Source organism: Bos indicus x Bos taurus, chromosome 2 (assembly GCF_003369695.1).
Source record: "Bos indicus x Bos taurus breed Angus x Brahman F1 hybrid chromosome 2, Bos_hybrid_MaternalHap_v2.0, whole genome shotgun sequence".
In the NCBI taxonomy this organism is placed as follows: domain Eukaryota; kingdom Metazoa; phylum Chordata; class Mammalia; order Artiodactyla; family Bovidae; genus Bos; species Bos indicus x Bos taurus.
This window is the reverse complement of record NC_040077.1, coordinates 132,585,614-132,597,684: the sequence shown is the minus strand read 5'-3', so window position 1 is coordinate 132,597,684 and position 12,071 is coordinate 132,585,614. Positions and strand designations below refer to the sequence as shown.

General features: G+C 52.6%; 1 protein-coding gene across 9 annotated transcripts in view; it reads right to left on the bottom strand.

The window, feature by feature from the left end:
• TMCO4 (transmembrane and coiled-coil domains 4) overlaps positions 1–11,218 on the bottom strand; it is a 105,355-nt gene extending 94,137 nt beyond the window's left edge. For 5 of the 9 annotated variants that reach the window (XM_027521886.1, XM_027521829.1, XM_027521893.1 and 2 more), the window contains exons 1-2: positions 11,153–11,218; positions 2,454–2,567 (exon numbers count right to left, since the gene is read on the bottom strand). The gene's annotated coding sequence lies outside the window, so the exon portion shown is untranslated. Of the gene's footprint in view, positions 1–2,453; positions 2,568–8,299; positions 8,391–10,288; positions 10,380–10,923; positions 10,999–11,152 lie in introns of those variants that run through there. The other 4 variants (XM_027521836.1, XM_027521854.1, XM_027521844.1 and 1 more) reach the window with 4 other exon arrangements.
• Positions 11,219–12,071: the final 853 nt, after the last annotated feature.

The following is a 12,071-nucleotide window of genomic DNA, read 5'->3' as shown; positions in this document are numbered from 1 at the left end:
TTATTCTTTTTTTTCTGGATTTCTAACATTTTTCTGTCGCAAGCTTATTAGAGCTTTTTTAAAAGAACATTTACCCATTTATCTGGCTGAGTCAGGTCTTAGCCGCGGCACACAGGATCTTCCGCTGTGGCGTGTGGACTCTCTGCTTGTGGGGCAGAGGTGCCAGAGCACATGGGCTGTGGCAGGTGCGCCTACTCACCCTGTGGCTTGTGGGATGCTAGGTCGTCCTGACCGGGGACTGAATCCAAGTCCTTTGCATCCAAGGTAGATTCTTTACCACTGGGCCATCAGGGAAGTCTTTATTAGAGCTTTAATAATTAAAAAAAAATCTTTTAAATTAAAATTTGTTGTGTTTTTGATCACTAGAAGGGGAGTGCTTTATCTCACAAAGCCCTGGCCTCATGTGGCCCAGCTGAGCCAGTGTGGGTGAAGTCACGATTAAGCCGCATTCCTTTGACCAGCAGGTCTTGTAATCAACAAGATGGACAAGGGCAACTCTCAGCCATCCGTGATGGTAGAATGGAGGAGCCCAGGGTTCCAACTCCACAGACTGGCCCGTTGGATGGGGTGGGCCCTAAACTCTTTCAATCGCGGGAGTGTGGTGGCGGCTGAGGTTGGAGGCGGGGGGCGCCACCTGGACCGTGTACACTGGCCCTCAGTGGCCTCCACTCCTTGGTCTGGATAGGGATCAGGATCCAGTCCAAAGCTGAACCGAGAGTCTCAAGTATGTCTGAGAAGCTGGACTGATTCTGAGAGAGACGGCGAAAGGGTGCTGGATTCCTGCGGTGAGAAAAAGACCCTGCTGGTCAGGGCTGGAGGTGCCTCTGTGCCCGGGGCCACCTCACGTGCACAGGGCCGTCCAGCACATCACTGATGCGGGGAGTAGTCCCTACTCCCTGGGAATCTTGTCCCTGCCCAGGTGACACGAAGATCCCAAGGAACGCTGAGAAAGGTCCACCTCTGCCCCAGGAGAGCCCCGCCGCTCAGGGAAACGACACGCACACGGGAGGTGCCTGGGGGGATACCGATCCACGGCTGGACTCATGGCCCAGAGGCGGGATGCAGGCGGCCAGTCTGGAACGGGAACATGACTTTTGTCTTACAGGTCATATTATCAGTCACCAAAGAAAACACAGGCTGGGTTATTTTTGTCAGTAGTAGGGGGAGTTGGTCATTCCCAAACATCTGTCCTGGGTTCTACAGGCAGCCACGGAGGTGCTCGACCCACATTTCTTGATGGATGCCATAAACAATGCAGTGGGATTCCTTCTTGTAGCGGCAAAAATCCCAAAGTCAGCACCGAGGAGAAAATCAGATGTGGTCAACATCATCCCTGAAAGTCCTCTGTTGTTGTCATTTAGTCGCTAAGTCGTGTCTGACTCTTTGCGACCCCACGGACTGTAACCCGCCAGGCTCCTCTGTCCATGGGATTCTCCAGGGAAGAATACTGGAGTGGGTTGCCATTTCCTTCTCCAGGGGATCTTTCTGACCCAGGGATCAAACCTGAATCTCGGGCACTGGCGGGTGGATTCCTTACCACTGAGCCACCAGGGAAGCCCTGAAAGTCCTTTAAATCATCATTAAAACTCCAAGGCCTTTCGACTTCCTGGTGGTCCACTGGTTAGGACTGCACTTCCACAGCTGGGGGCGCAAGTTCAATCCCTGGGTGGGGAAGTTCTGCAGGACCTAGTCTTTAAAAGATGTCATGCAAGAATGAACTTCTTTTGTTTTTCTTAAAAGCGAGCCAACTGTGGCCTTTTTTTTTTTTTTTAAAATTTTGATGTATGTGTGTGTGTGTGTGTGTGTGTGTTGGCGAGGGGATTGCGGGGTAGGGGAGCCCGGTGCATCTGGGGTGTGATGTTCTTTTTCTCTCTCTCTTCCTCTTTTTCAGAGTTAAGTGGCCACGGGTGAATTTTTAAATGAGTCTGCAGTACTTCAGTGAAATAACCATCAGTAGGGTTTCCCCGGTGGTCCAGTGGCTGAAACTCCATACTTCCAATGCAGGGGGGCCAGGTTCCATCCTGGACTGGGGAACTAAGAGCCAATGTTCTATGCCACAGCTAAGAATTTGCATGCTGCAACAAAAGATCCTGCATGCTGCAACTAAAACCCCATGCAGCCAAATTAAAAATAAATGAATAATATATACATCTGTTTTAAAAACAACCATTACTACAGAGATAACTACAGTGTCAGAGGAAGGCTGACGACCCAAGGAGAAGGAAAAACATTGGGCCAAAGAAATCTTTTTGTAATAAACAGAGCTACAGCACTGCTGTTAAGCCAGAAATTCTGAAGACTGTAGTTTAACGCGGACACACACACACACACACACACACACACACACCCCCCCCAAGACAATCCTGACATGGTCCTAGAAGCGGGGCTCCTAGGCAGGCCCAGCTTACTCCTCACTCTCAGCATTTTAGGAGACAAACCCACTCATTTTATACCTCTATGGGGAAGTTAAGCTGGAGGTCGGCGGTAACTGCACCATCTCAGGAGGTGTCTCGGCAGCAGTTTCAACACAGAAGAACCCAGAGGGTTTTGGACAATCCCAGCACAGACTGGAAAGAAAAAGAGGGAGTTGGCATGGAGGGCAAGCTCCCAGCCCACCCTGGCTTCGGGAGCCTGGAGGAGGGGCGGGGTGCTGGGGCAGGGCGGGAAGGCAACAGTGTGCTCCAGGGTGGACGCCCAGGTTCTCGGGTGTTTTGTCCTCATTTATCATCACGCCCTTCTTCCCTGACTCCCAGCAGAGTACAAGCTGCCATCATCTCTCTGGCAGGAGCCTCCTCTCCCACCTCTTTCCGCCCTTACCCCTAGCTATCCACCCCACAGCATCTAGAAAGCTCCACTCAAACGAGAGTCAGATCACGTCCCTTCCCTGCTCCAAACCTCCAGCCACTGCCTTCTCACCCAGAGCCTCCTCACAGTGGCCGCCGGGCCACGTGCACCCTGCCCTTCTCCGGCCGGGTCCTCCACTCATTTGGCTCCAGACACGCCCTCCTTTTGGCTGCCAGAGGGTCCCACCAGGCGTGCTCCCGCCTTTGCACGGGCTGTTCCCTTTGCCGGAAATGCTCTTCCCCTAGGTAACCACATGGTCAACTCCCTTCTCTCCTTCTGGTCTTTGCTTAAATCTCACAGCTCAGGGAAACCATGGCACCCCCAGCCTCTCCTCCCAATCCCTGTCAACTGGCTCCTCCGCCTGGGCCAAAGCAGGCTTCACTCTGACACACTATAGCCTTTCCTTGTTTATGTTTACTGCTTACTGTCTATCTCCTTCTGCCCACACGGAACATAGTAGGAACCGATAAACATTTGCTGAATGAAGGCGGTTTCCACTAGGGATAACTAAAGTATAATTTAAGCGGCAAATCTGCCTGGCAAGGAAGGGGGAGAAATGGCAAAGTCTGCAATGGTTCATTTGACTGACTGGTTTTCAAATTGGTCCACAGGGTCCCAGGGACCTCTCCTACTCTGACGGGCAAGAGAAGACACGGAGGCAGCCATCCATGCCCACCTTCAAATTGTAACAGTCAATGATCTAACAATGCCACTTCTGCTTACATACCCAAAAGCACCAAAAGCACAGTCTCAAAAAGGTATTTGCACACCCATATTCACAGCAGCATTTTTCACAACAGCTAAAAGGTGGAGCAGAGTACATCCGGCAAAATGCCAGCCTGGATGAAGCACAAGCTGGATGGAATCAAGACTGCCAGGAGAAAGAGCAACCTTAGATATGCAGATGATACCACTCTAATGGCAGAAAGCAAAGAAGAACTAAAGAGGCTTTAGAGGAACTACAGAGGAGAGTGAAAAAGCTGGTTTGAAACTAAAGATTAAAAAACCTAAGATCACAGCATCTGGTCCCATTATTTCATCATAAATAGAAGGGGAAAAAGTGGAAGCAGTGACAGATTTTATTTTCCTGAGCCCCAGAATCACTGTGGACGGCGATTGCAGCCATGATATTAAAAGACTCCTGTTCCTTGGAAAGAAAGCTTTGACAAACCTAGACAATGTATTAGAAAGCAGAGACATCACTTTGCTGACAAGAATCAGTATAGTCAGAGCCGTGGTTTTCCCACTCATGGATGTTGACAGTTGGACCATAAAGAAGGCTGAGCACAAAGAATTGCTGCTTTCAAACTGTGCTGCTGGAGAAGACTCTTGAGAGTCTCTTGGACTGCAAGGAGATCAGACCAGCCAATCCTAAAGAAATCAACCCTGAATATTCATTGGAAGGACTGATGCTGAAGCTTAAATTCCAATACTCTGGCCACCTGATGCAAAGAGCTAACTCACTGGAGAAGACCCTGATGCTGGGAAAGATTAAAGGCAGGAGGAGAAGGGGGCAACGGAGGGTGAGATGGTTGGATGGCATCACCGACTCAATGGACAAGAATTTGAGCAAACTCCTGGAGATACTGAAGGACAGAGGTACCTGGCATGATACAGTCCATGCGGTCTCGAAGAGTCAGACATGACTCAGTGACTGAACAACAACAAAAAAAGGGGGAGGCAAGCCAAGTGGCCATTGGTGGATGAAAGGATAAACAAAATGTGTTATATACATACAATGGAACATTTTTCAGCCTTAAAAGAAGGAAGTTCTAACACGCTGCAACATGGATAACCCTTGCAAGGACATTATGCTGAATGAAATCGACTAGTCCCAGAAAGACAAACACTGTATAGCTCCATTTATATGAGCTATTTAGAGTAACCAACATCGTAGAGATAGAATGTAAAGTAGGGGTCGCCAGGGGTTGGGGAGGGGGTGGGGAAGTTGTTGTTTAGTGGGTACAGAGTTTCAGATTAGCAAATTGAAATGGTCTGGAGATTGATTGCAGAAGAACGTGATTATACGTAATGGTACTGAACTGCACAGCTAAAAATGGTTAGGATGGTGAATTTTATGTTCTGTGTATTCCATCACAATTAATTTTTTAAATTAAAAAATTATAAATATTAGTACTTCGTAAATATTAGCCATATGCCACTCTTTTCCATCTCATTTCCTCCCAACGATTCTATAAGGTCGGTGCTATTATCTCTGTTTCATGGATGGAGAAAGAGGCCCTGACAAATAAATGGAAAGGCCACTGCATAAGTGATGTGGGATTTCAATGAGCACCTGGGTCTTAGCTCAAGGAGGGCCTACACTGCTCCTCTTTGGTCTACTTTATACACCGAGGTGGCCCAAAAGACTTCAAACACAATCTGAAAACTGCCAAATTAGAATCTCACTAGCTCCATCTTGAACCGAGCAGGACCTAGGGGGCCTTTATGTGACAGACCCTCTCCCCCATGTCCTCTGCCTGCCAATTGTTTATGGAAAAGCTATAGTCTTCCAGGCCTCCCCGGAGCCAAGAATTAATGATTGAAAGGACTGCGTCATGACAAAAGCAGCAGTTTGGCCAGGAGAACCGGTAACAATTTAAATAGTCATATGGCAGTCAAAGAATCTTTAGTTCTTCCCTGAAGTTCTTAGATAGCAGTGTCTGATACACAGTCCCTGAGTTGTTTTACAGATGATAAAACCACTATCAAATGGAAGGATGCAATTACTCCATGACCACGAGAACACAGCCCCCAGACCTCCTGGAGCCTGAGGATTGCTAATGCTAACTCCTGTGATACCACCCTGTTACCTCACCATCAACCAGTCAGAGACTTGTGCACAAGCTGATCACGCACCCTGTGACTCCCCACCCCCCCATCAGCTGGTCTTTAAAACTGCTTCCCTGAAAAAGAAAACGCTTCCCTGTAAACCGACGCGGCCATTATGGAAAACCGTATGGAGGTTCCTTAAAGCCACAAATAGAGTTGCCATATGATCCAGCAATCTCATTCACAGGTGTGTATCCAGAATAAGCTATGATTTCAAAAGATACATGCATCCCAATGCTATATCAGCACTGTTTACAATAGCCTAGACAAGGAAGCAACCTAAATGCCCCACAACAGATGAATCGATAAAGAAGCTGCGTTAAATATACACAATGGAATGCTACTGAGCCATAAAAAAGAATGAAATAATGCCATTCACAGCAACATGGAAGGCCTAGAGACTGCCATACGAGGTGAAGCCAGTCAGCCGGAGAAAGACAAATACTATCTGACATCACTTGTATGTAGAATCTGAAATATGACACAAGTGAAATTCTCTGTGAAACAGAAAGACTCCCAGATGTAGATAAACAAGGTCCGACTGTATAAAACAGGGAACTACATTCAATATCCTGCAGCAAGCCATAATGGAAAGGCATGTGAAAAAGAATTATGTATATATACGCATGGCTGAATCACCTTGCTATACACCAGCAACTAACACCACTGTCGATCAACTATGCATCGAAACAAAAACAAACGCTTCCCTGAAACCCATCAGGGAGTTTGGGTTTTTTTAAATGGCAACCCACTCCAGTGTTCTTGCCTGGAGAATCCCAGGGATGGGGGAGCCTGGTGGGCTGCCGTCCATGGGGTCGCACAGAGTCGGACACGACTGAAGCGACTTAGCAGCGGCAGCAGCAGCCCTGACCTCCTGATCTGCCCCTGCAGAATAAATACTGCACTTCTTCCTTCACCACAACAGGTCTCAGCAGATTGACAGTAGATTGGTCTGTGCGAGTGAACAGACGCAAGTTTGGTTCAGTAACGACCCCACTTTTCAACTTTATTTTCCCCACTCCCCTTCTAGCCAGCTTTCCCCCAAGCTGAGCCGCTGCTCCTTTCAGCCTATGCTGGGTTTCCCACCTCAGGACGAAGCTCAAGCTGTTTTTTTTTTCTTGGCGCGGATCCTCATCTCCAAATAATGCCCTTCTTCAAAGTCAAAGTGAAAACCTTAGTCGCTCACTCGTGTCTGACTCTTTGTGACCCCATGGACTGTAGCCTACCAGGCTCCCCTGTCCACGGAATTCTTCAGGCAGGAATACAGGAGTGGGTTGCCATGCCCTCTTCCAGGGGATATTCCCCACCCAGGGGTCAAACCCGGGTCTCCAGCATTGCAGGCAGATTCTTTAGCATCTGAGCTACCAGAGGAGCCCCCTTCCTCAAAACCACAGCTTACAAATAAAATCAGGGACTTCCCTGGTGGTCTGGTGGTTGGGAGTCCACCTGCCAACGCAGGAGACACAGGTTTGACCCTTGTCCAGGAAGACCCCACACGCTGAGGAGCAACTGAGCCTGTGTGCCACAGCTATTGAGCCCGCACACAAGTACTGAAGCCTGTGCACTTGGAGCCCGTGCTCCGCAACCAGAGAAGCCACCGCAACGAGAAGCCCACACACAACTGGGGAGCAGCCCCTGTGCGCTGCAACCGGGGAGAGCCCGCTGGCGGTGATGAAGACCCGGTGCAAGCATAAATTAAAATGAAAAGTCAGTGAAGAGCTCCGGCAGACTTACTCTCCTGATCCCAGCTCAGCCTCACCACTACCTTGCGAGGAAGAGACTAACACTGTCCCCATCTTACAGACGAGAAAACTGAGGCTCATAGAGGGGAGGGCCACACCGGTGGCAAATGGCAGGACCAGGATACCCACCTCCCCAGGTGCACGTGACTTGAGACCCCAATCCAGCTCCGTTTTACTAAGGGGCCTCAGGGGCGGCCGTGAGGCTTCTTGGATTTGTCCAGCCTGCCACCTCTGAAGCGCTGCATATGCTTTCTCTGGAGGGCCTCACCTCCTCTCGGGCATGAAGGCTGGTTGCCTACGTGCCTGTCTCCCCAAGCAGGATGGGCGGGGGGCAGTGGGTGATGCCCAGGACACCTGTGCTTTCCCACCTCCTCAGCAGAGCACCTCCTTACGCAGGTGTAAGAGATCGGGTGCCACCACTGCCCGGTGTGGCTTTTCGTAATCCAGTGTGCCACCACCTGGCAGTGAGGATAGGTTTGTCTATCTGTGGTCTGTCTCCCTCATTAGAGAAAGCTCCATGAGGGCAGTGGCTACTGTGTCACGTTCCCTGATGTCTCCTAGAACAGTGCCTGGCAGAGCAGGTGAAAGAAGGAATGAACACCTACCCTCACAGCTAAGAAGTGACGTGTGCAATTTTTCTTTTTTGATGAAGGACAATAGAATTTTAGATAAAGCAAGTCCACAGGTGCACTCAAGAGCTGCTCCCAAAGAGATTTCATTACTGAGCATCTCAGAGCAAACTCCGAGCAGTCCCAGAAATTGTGAGGGTTACAGTTGGAGGTGGGGGTGTGTGACCGGGTGGAAGCTGAGATTAATCCCAGTGATATCTTACACAATTATACACAAGTATAATTACACTTTGACATAAACCTCCCACATACCTGGGGAAGTCCTGTGGCCTGGGGAACTTGGAATGCCAGTCGAGGTTGGGATCAGATCTGACAGATGAGTTGTTACCCTGGAAAAAGGGAGCTGAGGGAGGAGAAGCAGTCTAGAAGAGCCCGTGCAAAGGCCCTGAGGCAGCAGGCAGCAGCGTGCTTCAGCACAAAGGGCTACTGATAAAGTGGTCTGAGACACAGCTGGAGGAGGAGGCCAGGTGTAGGTGGGGCCCGGGTAGCAGGACTTTAAGGGCCATGCTGAGGTTTTTGTTCTTTACCCTAAGAAAGTAGGAAGCCACAGAAGGGTTTTGAGCAGAGGGTGGTACAATCGGATGGGTCTGGCCGTCAAGAGGAGGGTGGAAAGTGGCAAGTGGGTTCGATACCCTTTCTAGCCCCCTTCTGCTCGTTGTAACATATTCAAGGCAGCGAGGGCCCCCTTCCCCCATTTCATCTGCTGCCGCAGTTTAAAATGTACAGCAATGGTCACAAAACCATCAGGTCATAAAGGACAGAGTGAGGATAAACCACCTTATGACATTTCTCAGGTCCCACGTGAGGGCCCGGGAGGCTGATCCAGCCACTTGCAGCCTTGTGGTACTAGTGCAGGGAAAGATGATCTCAGGCTCATGAGAAACTCTCCAGGCTGTGACGTTAATGAAGCTCCCTCCCCACCACCCCAACCAGGGCAGCATGCGTCTTGTTGACCGCTGTACCCCAGTGTCTAAACGGTGCCATTCTGGTACATGCTCGGCCACGGCAACCAAGGCAGCCAACTGTGCCATCCAACCACTCCCAGGCCTTGGAAAGGCTCCCAGAGTGGCAGCTCTACACAGGGCCCTTTGTGGCTTTGGCCTCTTTCATCCCCGTGACAACCCTGGGGACAGGTATTTTACAGGTGAGGCAACCGAGGCACAGACAGGTCACTTAGCTTGTTCAGGATGACTCCGGGAGCTGTGGACTGACGGCCTGAGCCACCTCTGTGTGATGCAGTACATGTGACCGCAAGGGTTCTGAGAGCTGAAACGCGGACCGCGACACACGCTCTATTTTCTGAGACAGCAGAGCAGGGAAGCTCAGGCTCCCAGCCTTCAGCCTCCCTCTGCCTCTTATATTTCTTTACGGAGAGCACTCACGGGTTATCCACAGGGTCACTGCTGCTGCTGCTGCTAAGTCGCTTCAGTCGTGTCTGACTCTGTGTGACCCCATAGACGGCAGCCCACCAGGCTCCCCTGTCCCTGGGATTCTCCAGGCAAGAGTACTGGAGTGGGGTGCCATTGCCTTCTCTGACAGGGTCACTAGAGCCTCTAAATAAACACTATAAATAAACACTACACCCTGGTTCACGCCTGAGTCGGCAAGGCCTCTGATGTGAGCACAGCCTGGACCCTGCTTCCGATTTCCGAAGCCTTTCAGCACAGCACCACCAACGCTGTGAAGTATCGTGACTCCCACCTTATGACGAGAAAAGAGGCCAAGAGAGGTAGAATGACGCACCCGAGATCACACAGCTAGCTTTCCAGACTCTGAGGTCAGTTCAGGGATGCCCTCTACCCACCCGGCCCCTCCTCCCCAAATCCCTGGGGGTGGGGTTGGGGGAGCTCAGGCTGGCAAAGCATCCCAAACAAGGCCCGGTAGGACTTGGAGCTGCGAGCTTTCATCCCTTCCTGCCCTCTTCTCGGACTTCAGGGGGAGAAGATTCCAGTGCTCCTCCTCATCCCTCCTCCCGCTCAGGCTGAAGGGCAGGGTTTACTCCACTCTCTGCAATTGCAATGTACCCCACCCAGCTACTGCTCACCCGCCCCCCCCCCCCCGCCCCGCTCCCCCGTCCCCCCCCCACCCCCCGCAGCTCTTGTCTCGATGACTGCTGTATTCTCAGTGCCTAAACCGCACACAGTAGGCGTTCAATAAGTATTTGGTAGACGCCCCCAAAGCTTAAAGGGCTTCATGTTTCTGCCCTGAAATGAACGCTGAGTTAGTGAACAGAGAACTCACTGTTGACTCCTACGCCGCGTTAGGCAGTGGTGTCCAGACCAAGGCCTGGAATCTAGCCGCGCTGTGGTCCTGCCTTCCTGCGCCACCCTGAGCAGGGCAGAGAGGAGACTGGAGGGGGTGTGTGTGTGTGTGTGTGGGGGGGGGGTGTTGGGGTGTGTGTGTGTGTGGGGGTGTGTGTGTGTGTGTGTGTGTAGCCCTCCTCTGTGCCAGGTGCTGGGTCAGGCTCTGGAGTCGGAGAATCCAGGTTCTTATTCTGACCTCCTTCCCAGCCGAGTGGTCTTGGGGAAGTTCCCTCCTCTCTCTGAGCCTCAGCTTACCCAGGTGTAAAATCCCCCCCCAAAGTTAGTAAATCGGTAGCAGAAATTCATCCTTCCTCTAACAATAGGAGTCAGGAGGCGGCCACCTGGGCTCCCTGTGACCCTGGGGCCTTTTCTCCAGAGGTTATTCCCAACACCTTCTCCTCCCTCCCAGTTTAAGTGTCTCCTGAGAGCTCAGAGGGCTACAGGGGCCAAAGAAGGCGGGGTGAGGAGCGCCCGAGGGGCCCCGTGAGCCACGGGGAAGCCCGGCGACCCCGGGTAACCTTGGGTTGGGCAAGCACCGTCCCCTCCCTGGCCCGGACCAGAGTCCTCATTTACCAGGGGAGGCCCGGCCTCAGTTTCCCCATCTGCGGCCAGGGCGTGTGGCTCTAAGCGCACTTCCGGCTCGGACGGAAAGCAAGAAGCCGCCCGGCGGCCTCGACTCCGGGCCGGTCGGCGCCGGGCCGCCGCCGCGCACTTGGCACCCGGGGTCGGGGGAGGGGGCAACGGGCCCGCGGGCCGGGCGGCGCGGGGCGGGGGCTCCCGCGGCGGGGCGCGCGCCCCTTACCTGACGGTGGCGGCGCGCCGGAGGCCAGGGCGCCGGGCTGCTCCGGCCCCGCCCCGCCGCCCAGCGCCCCGCCCCGCGCGCTCCCGGTGCTTCCGGGCTCCGGGCCCCGGAGCGTGTCCCGGGGTGCCCGGCTCAGGCAGGGGCCCGGCAGCCCCGCGCGAAACTCGCTCCGTGGGCCCGTGCGCCCTCGGGGACGCCGCGCGGCGCCCTCGCGGGTTCGGCTCTGCGGAAAGTGCTCGCCGGACTCGGTCCCCCAACGCCGAGAGCCGCGCGACCATCCGGGGGAAATCGTCAAAAGCAAATGATGTGAAATCAAAGAGCAGGCCACAGACACAGCCTTCCCGCCTGGGTAGACAGCCCCGTGAAGTTCACAGAGCGTTGAGATCTATCCATGCCGTCAAGTTTCCCTTCCGTTTCTTTGCCTTTGAGGTTTCCCCTGCCTGGCGCTGCAAAGACTGCAGGCGGGAGGAGAAGGGGACGACAGAGAATGAGATGGTTGGATGGCATCACCGACTCGATGGACATGAGTTTGAGCAAGCTCCGGGAGTTGGTGATGGACAGGGAGGCCTGGTGTGCTGCAGTCCATGGGGTCGCAAAGAGTTGGACATGACTGAGCGACTGAACTGAACTGCCTGGTGCTGCAACCCTGGCTCTCCCTGCCGGTGCCCCACCTCGCCCACCCCTCCTCCCCCCCGCCCTCCCCGCCACCACCCTAGGGTGGCATCTGTGAGTCTTCCCCATCCACCCAGCATGTCCAGTCAGAGAAAAAATAGTTCTGAACATCTATGGTGTGCCAGGTACTGTTTAAGTGCCTGGGGAATCCCACTCCAGGCTTCGCGTCCTGTTCTATGTCAATTGTAGTGCTTCTCACTCTGTGAAATTGTTCTGGTTTATCTTCCCGTTTCTGCTTATTGCCTGC